General features: G+C 34.9%; 1 protein-coding gene across 1 annotated transcript in view; it reads right to left on the reverse strand.

Moving 5' to 3' along the window:
• The window catches only part of LOC131051285 (RNA-binding protein Y14A), a 35,249-nt gene extending 27,416 nt beyond the window's left edge, over positions 1-7,833 (reverse strand). The window contains exons 1-2 of the mRNA XM_057985731.2: positions 7,685-7,833; positions 7,491-7,554 (exon numbers count right to left, since the gene is read on the reverse strand). The gene's annotated coding sequence lies outside the window, so the exon portion shown is untranslated. The remainder of the gene's footprint in view (positions 1-7,490; positions 7,555-7,684) is intronic.
• Between the last annotated feature and the right edge of the window lie 12,377 nt (positions 7,834-20,210).

Raw genomic sequence — 20,210 nt, forward strand, 5'->3', positions numbered from 1 at the left:
GCACCGCATGAGGATGAAGAACAGCAACTAGGATCTCCAACCATTCAACTTGAGGTTCATTTAGGAGATGATGTGGAAGACCTCAATATGAGGGGAGCAGATGAAGAGATAATAACCGCCTTGAGAGGAATTGATGAAGATCATTAGCTCGAGGATGGAATGCAATTTTCTACAATTCCTGATTGGTTGATTAACAGTATGGAAAAGAAGAAAGTTGTAGAAGGTGCAGCCCATTGAAGATATAGATGACTTCTTAGCCCAAATTGGTAAGGCTAAAGAAAAGAAGAAGGCAAAGAAGTTCTCTAAAATTAATAGAGATGATTCACAATCTCACATTTTGCAAGTGGCTGTCCCAACAGTTAACAAGCCTAGAGATGAGATCACTCCCATGGACTATCAAGTTACCACAGTTGATCTTGGACCATCCACAAAGCAACAAGAGTTTCAGGAGCTGAATGATTACGCCAAGGCTATTGAGGCACGATTAAACAAAGTTGAAGAGAAGAAAGAAATGTTAGAAATAGAGAACAGGAAACTCAAGGAATACATTGAGAGGTTGTCAAATTCCCTAAGGCGTGAGGGATCCTACATTTGTTCCACCCATCACTATTGCTCAAGGGTGACTTAACGATCACGAGGCAATGAGGAATACATATCAAGAGATTCGAAAATAGATAGAAGATATTTCAAAACAAGTAGAGGACTTCCTAGTCCAGTTTGTCCAAGCCTACAATAGAACAACGCTGCTCATAAGCAAGATGCAATGCTTGGAGGGAGTGTGGGAAGAGTTTCAACCAGTCCAAGACAAGACTATTCCTTGCCTCAAAGTGTTGAAGCGGATTCCTACATCAACATTAATCCAGGAGGGAGTAATTCAAGAGGGAAATATGTATGATTACAATGGGTGGTATTTGTTCTTTGGCAATGAAGAAATCAGTGTTTGATCATGAGAAGGATGAGTCCATGCAAATGGAAGGATCAATTTTACAGATACAATCAAAGATCCTCATTTCAATTGAGGAATTATTGGGACAAGATGTCCACACTTCTAGAAGCTTGAATTTGGAGGGATTGAAAGAGAAAATGAAGTTTGTTTACTTTCAGGGGCTAGAGTCTATTAGGAAGAATCAGCTGGACGATTTGGTCTCCCTTATGATCTTCATCAGCAACTTGCAAAAGCATACACCAGATTGGGAGAGCCACTTCAATGTTTGCTCGAATGCCTTGGATGTGATCGAATTGCAGCAAGATGGCTTGCCAAGTGTCACAATGGAAGAGCTCAATTTAGTCATGTCTAGATTCGTTGAATATGCAGCCAAAGAGAGGGATAGATGAAGGAATCTTCTAGAAGACAGCTTGCTTGATGACTAGGCGGTATTTCATTGGACCTCATTCCTCGAGCTTTCTGATATGGATAAGATGATCCCAGTGAAGAACATGGAAGATGATATGCAGCACCAGGAGGTGGATTCCCGGTTATGAAAATGAAAAGTGAGATGTGATCAAGGATAGTTTCAAATGAAAGTTAGAAAGTCAGCTTCATCACCCCAAGTTGATGCAATTCGGGAATACCTCCCACCATCATTACATCCGTCATAGAGCGATTGGAAATGTTGAGTATCAAGAGATATTGCTCAACCACAAACACTTGTGATGATCTACAAGATAAGCAAGCTGAAGTGACGCCTAGTCATCATCAACCGAATCACATCATTCCAAGTCAAAGCGTCCAAATTCAATGTACTTGACTCGTCCAACAAGGAGGATAACTACCACATGTGGAGGCACAAAGTTCTCTTTTACCTAACCTCATCACTCATTGGTCAACATTCAAGGGAGGACATGTGTCCAATTTATTGTAATCAAATCATTAGTCAAGTACTAAATGTAATGCAATGTTAGTTGTAACTAACCCTAATTAGGGTTTTATCTTGGCCATTGATTTGGATTTGATTGTAGCCATTCATTTGTAAAGGGAAATCTATAAAAGGCTCGCTCTCCTCATTTGTAAAGGTTAATAGATATAAGAAGGCAATTAGAAATAGAATAGAGTAGGAGAAAAGGAGATCGTTGCCAAAACTTTGTTGCAAGATCTCTACTTCTCATTTGTTTTAATGTTGATTAGATGGATGGAAGATCTTGTTGTTGATGAATAGTGAACATATGTTCATACCACTTGGCATTTGTTGATGGTAAATTGCAATGTGTGTTCAAAATGAACTTAATTAGAAGCTTAACTTCAATCATTGTAGGCACATTGTTCATAATATTGGTGTGCATGGGTAATATGAAAATCATTCGCTTACCTTAGAAGATTGCACCTTCTTTGTGTAGTTGTTCTCGCATGGCAAAGCAAAGCTTGGTTTGGGTTACACCTATTCAACAATTATTTCCTACATTCTTAGGATTAGTATAGGATCTCTAAACCCCTATCTCTTTTATCCTTTTTTTTTCAAGTCAGTTAGATCTCAAGTTCCAGCAAGTTCAAGCAAAACACAAGTCCCCTTGTGATTCCAGCAAAATCACATCAATTTCACCGAGTCTATCCACATATAAAGTCAAGACCTGACTATCGGAACCTTGGAGTCGTCTCGTTTGATCACATAGTTTAGTATCCGAGTTGTTCAAGAGAGGATAAGATACTTAGTATTTTATTCTATGTTGCATGAGGTCATAAAAAACACATCAATAGTAAGTTCATCAAACTTTCCTTCTTTTCACTAAATGCATTTATAGCCATTTCCCACAAATCTAATGACCATATCTCTATCTTTATTCAAATGCAAATATTCTGATTTCATCCTATCCAAACTATTCTTCGCTATTTGCAAATCTGCAAGAGTGACTGTATATTTAATCCTAGCAATATTCATTTCATTTGTCCTCTGATCCCTCTTACAACTTAGTGTTAGCTCTTCAATAAGCTTATTCATGCTATCCATCTCAATTAGGACTTGCACCTCTTTCTCTTTTGTTACCAACAATTGCCCTTTCCATTCATGTAGCTCTTTAGGCCTATACGCAACAATGGCAAAATGACATTTCTTGTCTTCCTCTTGGCTGCAAACTCTAGAATCTCCACATAAGGTCTCGGAATTTCCATTTGGCCACCGCCATCACCTTTGATCTTGTCTTAAAATATGGTACTTAGCTCCCAATTGTCATCAATGAACTATGAACGTTGATCTTCCACAATGTGGTTAGAATGCATAACAGGCCCTATATGGTTCCTCATAAACTTCCTTTCAATGCAAATGCAGTAGATGGAGAACTCACTACTAGTAGCAATGCCTCTATCCACTTTGACCCTCAAATGATCACTTGGATCCCATATGCAAAAACAATCTTGAACTTGAATCAAAGAGTCCACATGACCTCTACTGCAAGTCATATCCCTTTATCACCCTTTTTAGCATACTTTCCATGATAACAAGAATTTTGTAGTGACATAGGAGGAAGATCAAATCTGAAATATGATCATCTTTTTCATACCTTAGGCTGCCAACAAGGGACTCACTCTCCTTAGCCCAAATGAGAATTGTGAGGATACCCTCAACACTTCTATCCTTGTGACTAAGAATTTCAGCATTAGAGTCAAAAACATTTCCTTCAACTGCATGCCTATCAATGTGGTGATTCTGAAATTCTATTTTATAGGGTTGAGGCTCAAACTTTAGAAGATTCTTTTCAACTATAGACATTTTACATTCAATTTGTAATGGTTGTTTCTCCTTGAGTTCATTGTTACAAACAAACTGTTTGTTAGAAGTTATTAGCATACCTTTTCTATCCAGGACCCTTCAACTTCAAATTGTATGGCACGTTCTTTCTATTCTTGCTCTCTTATTTTTGGTGGTTCTAGTTTTGGCTTTGCTTCTTCTTTTGGCTTATGCTCTGCAAATTCTTCTTCGACCCTATCATGTAATTTGTCTCTCATGTGTCTATCACTAGTTCCATGATCTTTTCTGTCTCTTCATCTGATTTTTCTGACATCACCTCTAAGAAGTGAATTTGTCTTTTGTCTTGACATATGTGACTGCTCCTCCAAGGTTCTTTATACAAGAAGAGAAGTTTCGTTCTTCTGAATTTTGTTTCTACTTCCCTCTTCCTTTCTTGTGGTTGGGGAATTCTTCTCTTGTTGGCTCGAAAAAGGTGTCTAATGGTGGATTTTGCTCTGCAGTATTAACAATTCTAGTAGTGAAGTCCTCTTGATGACCCCCGTTATATTCTTTTGAATTTTTGGCTTTGGCTCTCTCTCTCAACTCTTTTATGATCCTCTGTATTCTCATCAATGGATCTTAATTAAGTGTTATTCTGTACCTGAACTGGTTTGTTTTGGGTTTGAGGACCATTTCAGGGTTGAATGTTGCAGACAGTAGTAAATAATAGATCATCCTAAACTTCTGGCTCGAGAGCTCTGTATTCAATATATAAAGGGCTGAAAAAAATTATTGACTCAATTGCCTCTTCTTTTGGTGGATCTTCTCTTCTGTGAAGGAACTTGGGTTGGAAGCGATTGGGCAAGAACCAATATTTAGTGAACCTCTGATGCAATTCTTCAAGTAGGTGATTCTGGCATTCTACAAGCTTTCTACCCTTGGATAACTTTTATCATCATTGCCATCGTGTCTTTGAGTGCTTCAAACATTTTCCTCTGCCCCGCATTCAGATTGACCGCTATTTCAAACATTGCCTACACATTTTTTTCTTTGCCAAATTGTGCCTCGTCCTTTCTAACATCTCGTGTCTCCTTTGATACACTAATATCTACTATTCAACAAATTGTGTCAACCCTTGTTCCCTAGGTTGGTAGGATCAAAGCTTTGATAACACTGTCATATCCCTAATATACATGTCTAGATCTTAATTCAAAATTAGATCTACTGCAACAATATTATCCTCAATATAATACGAAGAAATGAATTAAAAGGCCTTAAAAATGTGACAATTAACACAACCGTCCACAATAACCAATTAATGTTATTATTCAATATGATCTCTACTTACAGTCAATTCAATATTACCAGATATTTCAAGGAACAACAGCAGCAAATTTTATTATTTGAAATGTAGCAAATCTACAGTTATGGTGCTAAAGGAGCTACCTCAAGATTACAAACCCTAGGCACTAAGGTAGCTGCCTATCACTCAAACAAATAGGCATTATACAAGTTGCCAAAATAAACAAGAATGGCACTATGAGAGTCGTCTATTACCAACAGCAATGGCACTTAAAAACATCATCCACAAAAATGATCTCTGCCCTGAGAACTTGCCATATAATCAGCAATTGCAGCGCGAACACAATCCCTATGCGTAATTGCACTAGTCTAAATCAAGGATTTACATCCACTAATCTAGTTATTGAAACTAGGGGGTTTCTATACTCCAATCTCCAATGATAGCCAAACAAGATGTCCAATCTTTTTGACAGAATCAATTAAATAAACAAGCATACCATCTTTCCTCCTCAGCTTAAATCAAATAGGCACTTGAGCACTCAACTTTCCCTCCATAAGACAATTTCAAATTCTTCCATTTTTCCCTTCAAAAGAACCCTGCTCACAACCTTAGTGACGCCACTTAAGAAACAAAACTTTATTACATAACACAAAAGATCCCATAACCTTGCTGCCCTCTTTAACAACACTTACATGGTTCTTGAATATAACACGCTTAAATAATATAATTCATTTCCCTAATGATAATTCCATAAGCCCATGGGAAATGGAAAATGTGCTTTCAGATCGTAATGGAATTTTATGGGAAAAGGGGGCATTACACCCGATGGAGGTCTCTAACCTCCCTGAATAACTGTATTTTGTCTTTTCATTATGTCTTCGTTATGGTGCCAGTTATTGGTTTTTAGCCTGTTGTTCACGCAGGATCCTAGTTTCCTCATCTCTGTATGGTTTTATTTGTTTTTGGCTTTAGGCTGAGACCCCCTTAATAAAATCACAATAATTATATTAAAAAAAATTGCCATACCGCTGAACACAAACCAGCAACATAGCTATGAACAGGTCCTGCCTCACTTCCACAACAGACAAAATGGACCACTCAACTTCATCGTGTGCAATGTCCAACATTGGCAAAAAAGATTAGAAACAATACCGTCAATGTTGTGAAAAATAAATACTCAACTGTTGTATGTCAGTTCTCAATCTGATAAAAGAGAAACATTCTGTGAAAACAAAGGGTGAGAGAATGATTGAATGATGTTCTTTTAAAAATTATCTCCTTGTATTTATACATCCCAGGATTACATAAATCCCAAACTTATGATAAAAGAATCCAACCATATTATATCATGGTAATCTTATGCCCAATTTCATCATTGCCAGTTAATTCACCTCCAAGAATCATACTCATAGAATACATTGATAATATATGTCTTTTGCTCTGAATGTCTCCAGGCCTTTTCAAACAACGTCTTTCCCTATGGCTGCAATATACTGTCATCCACTGGCCTATTTTATACATCATTCCCGTTCTGATGTGGTTTTTCATCTAATATTGTGGAGCACCATTCTTTAAATGTACTCTCATCAATGTCGGTGACAATTCTTTGAATAAGTCATCCCTGTATAGATGTTTTATAATATTTTATTGATAGATATAACATTGTATGTGCTAGCTCGATGACATTTCCCTGTCATTTGGATTTGCATGATAGTTACAACACTAAAGCTCCAATTGTTCTGGTATTTTTTTCCTTTAATCCAATGAGTGAAGAAGTAAAGCAAGGGCTTCGTATTGTGATTGCAGTGTGTGTCTTAGTTGATCTCTGTTTTCTAACACAGGCTGTGATGAAGGCCGAAACAGACACGTAGAATTCTGTTTTTTAGCACAAAATTACAGGGTCAAAGTTAAGGGAAATGAACAACGAAAGCATCAATCAAGGATGACACGTCCATAAAATTCCGGGTGCTGGGTTCTATGGATTACCTTTAAAACAAAATGTGCTTCAAAGTGAATTCGGGTCTCACGAAGTAAGATGGTATCCTAGAGGAGGACGGTGAGGACGCCATTACCAGTGGACGCTTTAATGTTTCCTGATGCCAACAACCTAGCCTGATAGAGGTTGTTTCCCACCAAAGGAATGCTCAGTCTAAAAAAGAAAATTTCCGTTTAAGTAATGCCTAGAAAAAAATTAAAACATAGTGAAGGCCTCGTTAACACTGGTGAACTCTTGATAAAACCTACTTGGCTTCCTTGATCTGAGGTTTTCCCAGCAACTACGGCTATGCAGAATATTATTCACGGTAAGCTAAAAAAACGTTTTTCCCAATTTTAATGCATCTTTGGAGAGATTTTTATTGCCATGCAAATGGCTAGTTAAAGCCTAGGAGATTTTTATATTCAGTCCTGGAAGAAGACAATAAGCCATGGTCCTTACTCGCCTGAGCAGTGTAAGAAGATCGCATTTCCCACTGCAAATATCATTTTTTTTCAAAACTTAAATGCGGAAAGTGAAGCAAAAACCCTACCTCTGTCCCCAACTGCAGTGCCAAATAAGATTCCCAGCAGCAAAACTACTTCGCCTGCTCCTTCCTGTCAGATAAAAGAAATTAACACTAATGATTTCGATAACTTGAAACCCATCTTGCCCATTAATTTGAAAAGGTTTTAGTAAGAGAAAGCTTCTGAATTTCACTGTTTTTGTGATTCTGAGTGCTACAACCTTTCTTATAGCGTTGCAGAAGTATGTCGACTCTAAATTTCCCTTGAGAAATTTCACTAAAGAATGAAGAGTGTTCTTCAAGAGATGTGAGATTGGAGATTGATATCGTCCTTTTATCGTTTCTCTGTTTTTTGCTAGTTCAAGTTTAAACTTGCAGTAAAAATTTGTTATAGATAATTTGAACTTTAATTGCATTTTAAATTATAAAAATGTATTAAATGTAATGTTTTAGATAATTTGATCTTTAATTACATTTAAAATCTAAAAATTATTAAATGTAATGTTTATATGATAAAAAATTTAATTATATTTAAAACAAGATTATTGAGAGTAGGATTGATCTAATCGAAGAAGTAAGATATGAAATTGTTAATCATTTTATAAATTGTATTTAATTGATATTAGAATATATTTATTTGCACTTATTTTATTTTTTGCTTATGTTTTTAAAATGAATTTTGTTGTCACCTCGATACTTGAAGTTCTTGGATCAAAATGTGCTCCACAAAATCTTTATTTTGTAGAAAGTTTTCTTGCTAGTAAGACATGAAATGATTCTTGCTCATATTTTATTCTTAAGATAATAAGATTTCAATGTAAGGTTTGTTTGCTAGTAAATTGAATGGAATTTGAAACATCATTTAATGGCGATCAATGCATACATCATTACTGTATTTATTATTATGAGTGCTATCAATTTCTTTATTTTGGATTAATTATAGATGTAAAAGAGGAGATGATACTTAGATTGACACATTGCCAAAGTCCCAAATTTTACACATACTTTCTCTCATAGGGTTAAGCACTATATCTTTTCTAAGGAAGATGCTCAATAGTAGGGTTTTTTTTATTGTTAGTTTGACATGGATGACATCACCTAACATCATTGAGCTTGAAACCATAGTCTATGATTGGCTTGCAAAAATTCTCAACCTCTTTGACTCTTTTCTCTCATGTTATGGTATACGTATTAGATGACTATAGTTTGCTTCTATTAGTATCTTCGTAATTTTATGAAAATCGTAAATGGAGATGTTTAATATGTTTTAGAGACTAATAACATCTATATTACAATTTATAAATAATGTTGTAACACATTTTTTTTTTAAAGTGGGTGGAAGAAGTCGCACCCTTGAAATTCAAATTCAAATGAGGCATCAAAATAATATAAAACATAAAATAATATATTAAACTATTATAACATAAGTAGAAGGTCTATTTTAAACACGTTGATAATTTAGATAGCTATATTTGATATTTTTTATAGTTATATGACCCTTAAAATACTTTATTTAAAAAATATTTGAAGTATAGGTAAAGATGGTAGTGGGGTTATTCAAAGATGAGGAAGTGATATAGTTTTTATATCATTGTTAGTTGTAAGGAGCAAGTCTCTAAATAAATTTGGTGTAGATTCAACTGACAAGCTTGTGATTTAAATGAATCAAATCAAACACATTGTTTAATTGAAAAAGCCTACAAGGTAAGGATTTCTTCTAGTGCCCTACCAAGGAACCCTAGCGGATAAGAGGAAATACACAAAGGAATGCATGGAATTTATTTTTTGAAGTAATTAAGTTTCATGTATGAATCACAACGAAGAACTAAAGCTCAACCCTCTAAATAAGATCATCTTGTCAATACACGACATTGCACATATGAGAGACTTAACACCTAAAACCTCAACTAAGGCTAGGGAAAGGTCTCTAAGCCCTAGGACAAGGTTGATAAGGTGATTAGGGTCACACAAGACTATCCCCAAAGTTAAAAGACCTGATTCAACAAACAAGAGCACCTACTAGGTCCTAGGTGTCACCGATGAGCTCCAACAAGCACCTACTCACACACAAATACCATCAACACCATCCAAACTCACCCTAAACCAAGCCAAAACCTCTCTAAGGGTTCCCAAATGTCATGATATTTAAAACACAACTATAATAGAGTCAAATGGAGCTCTTAGAACCCCTAAAATCCTAACGAACTCAATTGAAGAACACATGCTCGCAAACTGACATAGGTGACTACAAAGGACACTTGCATGCCTATATGACACTAGTACACCCTACTAATATCCTTGACTTGCACTATTGTCCCTGACTCACACTATTGTCCCAAACATACACTAGTGTCTTTCACCCTGGCTAACCCAAACTATTATCCTTCGAGATGTGCATTCATCCTAACTAGTGAGCTTCCTAGTTGGATGAATTGGACCTCCAAACCCCTTGTAAAGATAAAATACCAATACGACACTTTAATCGAGATAATTTGATGAAAAGGTGTGGAAACAAGGCTTGCAAAGTGTCTCTGGTTCACTGAGTGATGTCTACAAGACTTGTCGAGAATTGGGTGGACCCTAAATGTATACAATCCATCCTAAAATTCCCTAAACCATTACCAAGACTCTTAGGGATGTCCAAAACACTTAAAAGCCACGTTGGAACACCTCAGGACACCTTTTGGAGTGTCCATTTGGAATCTAATCCACATTACCACACTAAACTAGACAAGAACGCCTTGCAACATTGGGATATGACAAAATCAATCTCTGTATCTACTCAAGACACATCTACGTTCATTTTAGAGCACCAATTGAAATTTTCATATGATAATGCTATGATACAACAATGAAATCATGGTGAAAGAGAATGAAATGCACTTTATGTCCAATACTAACACCAACACACGTAAATCTACTTTAACCATATACATCATTCATTTACTATATTTCCCTTCATATGGAGGGTTCATTATACGTGGTTACAATGTACAGGACATGAGTCATGTTGTGTTATACATGAGCATGATTAAAAATGATTTAGAATGCATGTGAGAAATAGAGAAGAAGAAGAGGTTTGATACCAAATTCGATGCCACATCTCTGGTCCTCGACAGTAGTTTGCAACACCACCCGACCATGTGGTACATGTAAGCCCACCCCACCATACTATGGAGATGAACACACAACTCAAACACAACAAGAATAAAAACACTTGGGGTAAGGAAGCTTACACACATGTCAATCATTGAGTAAACACATGACACAAGCTCATAGAAAATAACATCATTTACACAAATCACACATTATGGGTACTAGTCAATCTATGATTGGGTTAAGTGATACGAAAAATGATATGGAAGTGTCATCACATGGCACGAATAGCTCACATGGATCAAATAATCCTCTCATGTAGACAAGGATCTCACTATCACCATGTCATGGCTCATGGATGGTCTCAACTTCCCGTCTCATCCAAGCCTAAACAAGCATTTAGGCATGAGGAGGTACACACATAGTAGGTTATGCTCATTTTGTTATTACATGTTTGTCTTGATTCCTTCTTTTCTCATTACTCCCAGTGAACCAATTGAATGGTTACCTATTCTCGATTTCACATTTGGAGACACTTCCCAGTTGTCCCTATCAACTACACCCAAGGCTCATCATGCCCTTCTCGAACACAAAAAAACAACACAATCACTTGATGTAACACAATGCATCAAACACATTTACATTTGTCTCCATTATACACAATATGAACATCATTCCATAAACACCAAAGAAGACATAGGACAAGAATCAAATCAACTTTAAATCAATTATAGCATGTTGAATCTACCATTCCACATTTATTTCTACCATTCAAGCACACATTGCAACACTCATGTTTCATTTTCACTATCCACACACGTACTCAATATTCAAATGATCACAATCGTATGAAAATGGACTCAAATTAAGTCGAACAAGAAATTCTATATTTTAAATTCATCCTTTCACATTGACATACGCATCAAAACACTCAAGTTTCATTTCTATCATTTTTCTAATTTTCTTGCACAAAATCAACAACATGGATGTCCATCATTAATAGAGTTCAAAAGTTGAAGAAAATTCAAAATCAAAATTTAAAAAATCCAACGATACCCTCTTGGGTATTTGGTGTTCAACACCACATGTTCAACTTAAAATCAAATTACCCATCCCAACGCTATCTTGGCATTGTAACATTTCAAAATGCAAGTTTCACAAGTTTTTTCTCCCAACTAAATTTCTACTCAATGATTTTCAATCAAAATATGGTGAAATGAATGAGTATGAGAAGTCTAACCTTTTTTTTCTCAAAAATGAAAATGAAAAGAACTCCCAACATACCAAATGAAAATACAAATTCCCTTAAACAGCTTGAAGGCCTCCCAAATTTTACTCCAATGCATCAAATCCCACCAAATGACAAGCATAAGGAGGGTTTATCTCTATAAAATCTGGCCAAGTAACAAAATATATCACTTCTTCTCCTTTAGAATGCCATTACTATTCACTTTAGAAAATACTTAAAATGCATTCCTTAATCCCCAAATGACCCAATTACACCAATTATGCAATGCACATTAAAATGAGTATAAATATGCTCTAACAAGCCCTTTTTAAACATTAAATAATCATTTACACTATAAAACCCCAAATCATATTAAATTGCAGTTAAATGAACGAATGCTTCCTTTTCACCCGATTAAACCCTTTAACCCAAGACAATTACCCAAACACTATGTTATTGTACAAACAAATACAATATTTCATTAAAACCCAAATAACCTAATTAGCCATTAAATTACAAAATTGACTATTTAAACCATAAGCTCGTATCAGTAATTAAATTCACACAAAGACACTCTTTACGAGGTATCCACGTAGGGTCAAAGTCACTAGACATTACTAATGGTAGTAGCCGGAGTGTAATACGAGTTTCAACACAAATAAATCACACTTAAATAAGTATGATAGACAATGTTTAAGGGAGTTGGCCAATGTGTCATCTCCTATTAACCATCGTCGGGCATGCTCGAACCTATGGAGCCAGGTGGAGTTGATGTCTTGTACCTATAACCACTTACACACACAACCAAAGCATATAGTGGCTAACTAACACAATTCTAACATCTCATTCAATACCATTGTAACCAAATATTACCTCTTCATTATATACTCATCTAATCACCATCTAGAGTATGCAACCTATAGTTCGAGCAAGCCAACACACACACATTATACAACACTCATTCTAACATAATATCATTTAGCGATTAATCTCAAATATACTCACTACCTTTACTTACTTCATCCAACATCTAAAGCATAGGTTCGCTACTATAATACCTTCTCATCTGTGGTAGGGTTAGAGTGGTGTTACACTTACATCTTCTTAGTATAATTTATATTTTAGTTTCAAATGGTAAGTGTTAAAAATGTTAACAATAGAATTAAACATAAAAGGCATAATTTTCAAGAGAGTATTCTTCTATAATATCCCAAATATGAATAAATTATACAATTTTTTATATGAACATATTCTTAATTTAATTTTTTTTTTTTTTAATTAAATAGAATTTTAGATCACAAGAATATGTGAAAATAATGGTAAAGTGATAGCAACAAGTTGTTATGCAAAGTTCATGACCTCCTATTGAAAGATATTAGTGTAGGTTTACACAAGACATTTTCATGCCATTCCATAGATTTATATGATAAAATCTTATTTCAAAATATAAAATTTCATTTCAATTCCTTTTTTAAATATGTACATAATTATATTAAATATTTTTTTTTAAAATAGAATGGTTCATGATTTCTTATTGTAACAATATCATCATGTATGGATCATTTCTAAGGACTATCACAAATAGTTTGGAAATGTGACATGCTTGCATGCAAGTGGTGCTTACGTCGTTATTGCTTGCATTTTCCCTAAGTATCAATAATATCTCGTGGGAATAGATGATGGAAACTCCTTTGTCATGAATCCCCATAAATCGCTTTTTGGTAACTTTGATTCCTCTCAACTTTGGGTAAAGGTGAGATTTTTCAAATATAATAAATCTTAAATTATTTTTTGTATTTTAAATATTGTAAATTATTTATTAATTGTTGTCTAATAGTTGTATTTTATCTAATAAAATATTATTACATAAATAAAAAAAATTAAAAGAACTCTTAAATAAATTATTGAAAGGTTTAATTTAATAGGTATTTTTAAATAATTATTTAATATTCTTCAAAAAGTACTTTATATATTATAAAAACAATGAAATAATGTGTTAAATCTTCCTAATTGCATATGAATGTGGAGTTTCATAACATACATTATATTGTCTATGTATCGTATGAATATTTTATATGGATTTAATTAATAGTTATTTTGTAAACTTATTCATTTGTATGAATAATGTTTGAATTTAGGAATCAAATTATTTGGTTGAAGCATTGTCAATGAATCCAAATATTTGAAAAATATGGTTAGTTTTATTTTAATCTATTTTTATATTAAATACACTTAAACATACAAATTTGCATTACTAAACAAGATGATATGAATGATCATTGTTGGTTAACAAATTTGTCTCCTCAAAAAATATAATCACGTCTCCAAAAAAATGGTGTTGCTATGGCTACCTTCGACATCTAAGGTTCCTATTGAGGCGAATCACTACAAGGATGAATGAATCTTGGGGTGATTTTTTCCTGGTGGCTTTAGACAACACAGGGCGTCTGCATTGTTTGGTGGAAGGGGTGAGTGTCCTCCTAGTTTATGCCATGGTTTGTGGAATTTTCAAACTTTTAGGGGCAGGAAGACTCTATAGGCATCTCATTTTCAGCAAGTGGGAGCAAAACGGGGATTTGGGAAAAGAGTAGGGTATGGACAGAGGATGGGTAAGATGAACAAGGTTTTAAGAAAATAGTGGGTTGAGCTATGAATAGAAAGGCTAATGATTTGTTTGGATGATGAGATTGAAAAATAAATGAAAGAATATGAGATTTTTTTACTGAGATGCATTTGATAGGGAGATTTAAGGGCTTTTGGCCAAGCCTCAGTGAACTCCATAAATGGATTGTAGAGATTTGGAGCCCCATTCTAGAGGGAGATGTACAAATTTATCCTAGTTTTTTATAATGAACGAGACGAGAAGAAAATAGTATGCGAGTATCAATAGAGTTGGGAAGATAAGCATGTGCTACTATTAAAGCCCTAGTACACAACTTTCAACCCTACCATTGAATCTTCAACAAAATACCAAAATGGTTAAGACTTCCAAACCTTCCGCTATAATTTTGGTTTGAATCCTTTTATGAAGCAATTGGCAATACTCTGGGTCGATTTTTGGGGGTAGACAAGGGTTCTTCAAATTTTCTACACATTACCTATGCTCATATTCTCATTAAGATTGACATGATGCTAGCTTCTTCTACATATGTGTATCTGGAATTTACAAATGGTAGTTGGTTGCATCCTATGGATTTTAAAGGAATTTCCTTCAGATATAGAATATGTTTCCATACTAGGCATGTGGCTACAAATTGTGCCAAGAGGAAATAGCATAATCAAGCAACTTGGTGGAGGGAGGTTTCCCCCAATCTTTACATGGTGGAATAAGAAATGGTGGGTACACTAAAGGATGTAAATGGAAATGATGTTGGGGAGAAGTAGCTAAGTATAGACCATGTAACTACAAAGTTCTTAGGAGGGTTTGAGACAATGCTTTAAAATAATGGCATTCCAAGGTGTAGCTCTCTGGTAGAAAAAGATGATAAATAGGTTTGTTTGTAGAGAACAGTTGAGAGGGAAAGGTCTTTTGAGGGTGCATCCACGGAGGTCTCGTTGGATGTTGAAGGGATGAAGGAAGGATGGATAGAGGTAAAGATGAAGAGGGACAAGGGAAGGAAGGAAGAAGGTACCTTTAACATGCTTCTTCGCTCTCACAACAAGGGCCAAGTTAAATTCAATAAATGATTTCTTGACCTATTAATGGGTCTTTACACTTTGATGCTTTATTGTTTTAGGGAGGTGACTCCTTGGTTGTAGCCCCACCTGGTTCGGGCCAAGATAAACCTCGATACCTTAATAAAAATGATATTTATTATAGATAAAAAAATAAATTAAAAAAATTGTCTCCTTGGAGATTTTATTATTTTGAATCTATTCACCCATATTTGAAGATAAAAATATGACAAACACTTGGATAAATTATCAACTAACTTCCCTCTAGATTTTGATTATGGTACAACTCCCACTTGTGATAAAATTTTGATTTATTGAATATTAAAAAAGAGGGTATACTTTTAACTAGAAAGTAATAAAGACAAACTAACACTTGTTCATAGGCACGATACAAATACGATGAAAGGATTCTAGAACAAAAAGGTAAATTTAGAATACCAACTTTAATGCACAAGCTATCAAGACTAGGAGACTTTTGAAAAGAAAATACCACCAACACATCAACACAAAGATTGAAATACTAAAGAAAATTAGATAACTTCATATTTAAAATTTGTTGAATCCCAGAAGAAGATGGATGTCACTTATATGAACATCACATTCAGAGAAAAGCAATATTCAAAAGTATATTTAAGCTCACAAACTTAAAGCAAATACTAACGCCAACATTTAATTCCAAATGCACACAGACACAAAATTCCTCTAGATAACTAGCAATTTTTTTATTGATCCAACTTTGCTTGCGTCTTACTCTTGCACTACAATGAAATGAGAAACAAAAAATAAGACCCTTAAATAGTCCTTTGACTACATATTTATAATGCGTCGGAATGTAACTGCCCAATAATCTTTGAAATTAATACTTTAAAAGAATCATTAAAATATAGTTTTAATACATTTGAAACTTTTAAAAAACATTAAAACTTTAAAATGAAAAAGGTAACTAAGGTTAAGGTGGTTTTTTTGTGGGCCCTTGCTCACTCCATTCATCTAGACTTTCATTTGCGCTACCACCTATGCCTTGTAATCCTTTGGAGCTTGTATCACAACAAGAATTTCAATTTTTTGAGGAATGAGCATATTTTGATTCCTGAACCTTCATAAAGATTTGTTTGCATGAATATTGTCCATTTTTGCAATGAAATTAGCTAGATGGGACTAATCATACCACGACAAAGCAAAATCTATCCTTGCCAGCTTCCTCAAAGTATCCTTATTAAAATATTTTTCATTAGAGAATGCATCAAATACCTTATGTATTTCATCCTTCAATTCATCAACAATGGCATCTCCTATATTATCATTCTTCTTGAGTTGGCACCCAATGTTTGTGAATTACTTTGTGATGTCTACTTCCATTCGATTGCATTCTCTTAGGAACTTATTTTTTATCTCATATTTTGTTAAATATTTTTAATTGGAGAATGCATCAAATACCTTATGTGGTTCATCCTTCAATTCATCAACAATGACATCTCATATATTATCATTCTTCTTGAGTTGGCACCCAATATTTGTGAATTACTTTGTGATGTCTACCTGTATTCAATTGCATTCTCTTAGGAACTTATTTTTCATCTCATGTTTTTTTTAAGATAAGAGTATTTCCATTTGATACTTTCCTTCCACATTATACATCTAATATCATTTGCATTTGGGACAATATTCCAAGTTGTTGTATTGTACATGCTTATCTCTATGATTTTCTTGAGTTGTTGATTTGTTTCTAGCCACGTAGCCTCTTCTTGCTTTGTGTTGGCTATATTTGTATTAACTGTATTTCTTACCAAAATCAAATTATCATATACTTTTCTCAAAAAAGGAAGACCCCTTTGCTATCAAGTCTTTTATCCATTCTTTCGTAGCCTCCCAAAGTAACTATCTTTTTGTACTTTACCTACCATCTCTTTCCCAACATCATAATTGAGCTCAAAAGAGGATTTAGTTTCATTAATAGGGTGTGAAAATGGGTCGACTGGTGACTTTAGACAACTTATGAGGAGTTCTATTGCTTTCCTTGGCTCACATTTATATGTCTTATATCTTTCTATCATTGCCGCCATTTTTGAAGCAGACACTTGAAAATACTGGACGTCTCCATCCCTACTTGGGGGTCCCAAGTCCACCCTAGTCATGTTATAGTCAATTGTAGTAGTCTAGCTATGTTTTTTTTGCACTAATGGGCGTGCAATCCCCATAAACAAGTTTTTGAAATTATCATCCTCTAGAAGCCTTGAGGTGGTCTTTAGTATTTTAGGCTCAAGGGACAATTGTAGTACTTGTCTCACGATGTTATCAATAGGCAAACTTATAGGTACAATCTTCCTATTTTTAGTCGATGTCTTCTCCAACCAAGATGGAGAGGAAGTAGTACCAGTGGCTTGGGATGGAGAATCAAGAGATAAAAACTCAAGGGCTCTCTTCAATGGAGGATTTCTTGTCACATTTTGTAAATTAAAAGGAAATGAAGGAGGGTTCTTACTCTTTTGTGCAACATTATTTGGCACATTCTAGGAAGAATCTTGCAATGGGATAAAGGAATTAATTTCCATCACCTCTAGTTCACATTCTTGTCTAGTTTCTTTCTCCTTCCCTTTATTTTTCTCAATCTCTTTGTCTTTCTCTTTCCAAATATACTCCTCTATATCTACAGTCTTAGGTGGGTCATCCCCACAAGTCTTTTTTGGATTTTTTCTCTTTTTAGGTGGCTCTTCTCCATGTCCACCTCATGTCCATGACCTCTAGTTCACATTCTTGTCTACTTTCTTTCTCCTTCCCTTTATTTTTCTCAATCTCTTTGTCTTTCTCTTTCCAAATATACTCCTCTATACCCATAGTCTTAGGTGGGTCATCCCCACAATTCTTCTTTGGATTTTTTCTCTTTTTAGGTGGCTCTTCTCCATGTCCACCTCCTCTGAGTTCAATAATTGTTGAATAGGGGCTATTATTAATGAGGAAAATTTGTCACTGAACTAAGATTGGCTTGTCCTCCAACCCTTTGTCCTCCTTTTTTATATGCTTTGGAGGCTTCTGCCTTCTTCTTAATCAACAAAATCTATGCTCTTCTCAAAACCACAACAATCCTTAATATAAGATGTTTATGCTTTTTTAGGCTCCAATCTATTGGAACAATTGGCTACATTTGAATGCAAGAGATATAGACAGGGTCAATCAGATCAAATTCATAATCTTTAAGTCCTTCAACATTCCATCCCAATTTGAATGTAATGGTCTACCTTAAAGGATCATTCTCATTCAACTTCTCTTTCTCACATCATAGTCATCTAAGAATTCTACCCAACAATCCTCCATGTGTGGAAGATGATGAAATGTAGGGCCAAGGTGCAAATTGTTCTTCACAAAGTCTTTGTTGTCAAAGGAAAATCTCATGACATAAGTGGAAGTAGTGTATTTGACAAGGTCCATCTTAATGTTGAGGAAATCTAACTAATATTTACATGAATAATATCCAAGTCCAATAGGGAATTGGATTCCATCTTTCTTCCTCTCAACACATCTCTCATTAACCTCTTCAACTTGTCTATGGATCTCTGCCAAAATGAACTTATCCTCCACATATTTAGGTAATCATCATCCTTAACTTCTTCAATATCCCATCCCAATTCGAATGTAATATTTTTCCTTAGGCTCATTCTCATCTAACTTCTCTTTATTGCATCATAGTCATCTAAGCAATGCACCCAATAATCCTCCATGCATGGACAATGATGAAATGTGGGGTCGAGGTGCAAATTGCTTTTCATAAATTCTTTGTTGTCAAAGGGAAACCTCATGTTACAAGTGGAAGTAGTGTCTTTGACAAGGACCCTCTCAATATCGAGGGAATCTAACTAATATTTGCATAAGTAATATCCAAGTTCAATTGGGAATTGGATTGCATCTTTCATCCTCTCAGCACATCTCTTATTAACCTCTGCAACCTATCTATAGATCTCTATCAAAATTAACTTATCCTTTACATTTTTCGGTAACTTATGAGGAAACCCATCAAAAAACCCTACTCTTATGTAGGTGAACCTTTGAAACTAAATGAAATGGTTGTCATATCGATATATCAATTAAATGGTCTCAAGAGAGATCCTTTGGCCCAAATACCTATTGCAAGGTGTACACCCTTGGTCTTCTTTTATTGTGCAGCACAACGCTCAAGTTTATGACATGGCTTAATTACCTCCAGTGGATTCTATAAGTCTAGTGGTTGTGTCAGGCATTAACAGGTCAATCTTTTGGTGCAACGACAATCATACTTCTAACAAGTGGTATCAGATCCTAGGTCATGGGTTCAAATCCCCTCACTTGCACTAGTGGGATTGTTGTGAGGTGTGTGTCCTTGGTCTCCTTGTGTTTTACAATGCAGCGCTTAGTTTGTGACGTGGCTTGATTGCTTGTTGTGGATTCTATAAGTGTAGTGGTTGTATCAGGCATTAAAAGGTTGATCTTTTGGTGCAATGACGGTTGTACTTTTAACAATACCCTTGTAACTCCTTAACCAGTCTCATGGTGAATACATCATTTACCCTTATGTACTTATTTACGCCAAAGGCAATTTATACCCACATATGGATGCAAAATTGTCCATCACTAAAAACTGGAAGCTTTTAATTTGATGTGTTTGTGACATTCAATTGCATGAAAATAAGAAAAATAATTATTTAATGCTAACTATATATATGCGTCCATCTGCCAACTACCACTCACTCTAAGTTTAGTTGATTAATGGATTTTGT

This window comes from Cryptomeria japonica, chromosome 9 (assembly GCF_030272615.1).
Source record: "Cryptomeria japonica chromosome 9, Sugi_1.0, whole genome shotgun sequence".
NCBI classification, from domain to species: domain Eukaryota; kingdom Viridiplantae; phylum Streptophyta; class Pinopsida; order Cupressales; family Cupressaceae; genus Cryptomeria; species Cryptomeria japonica.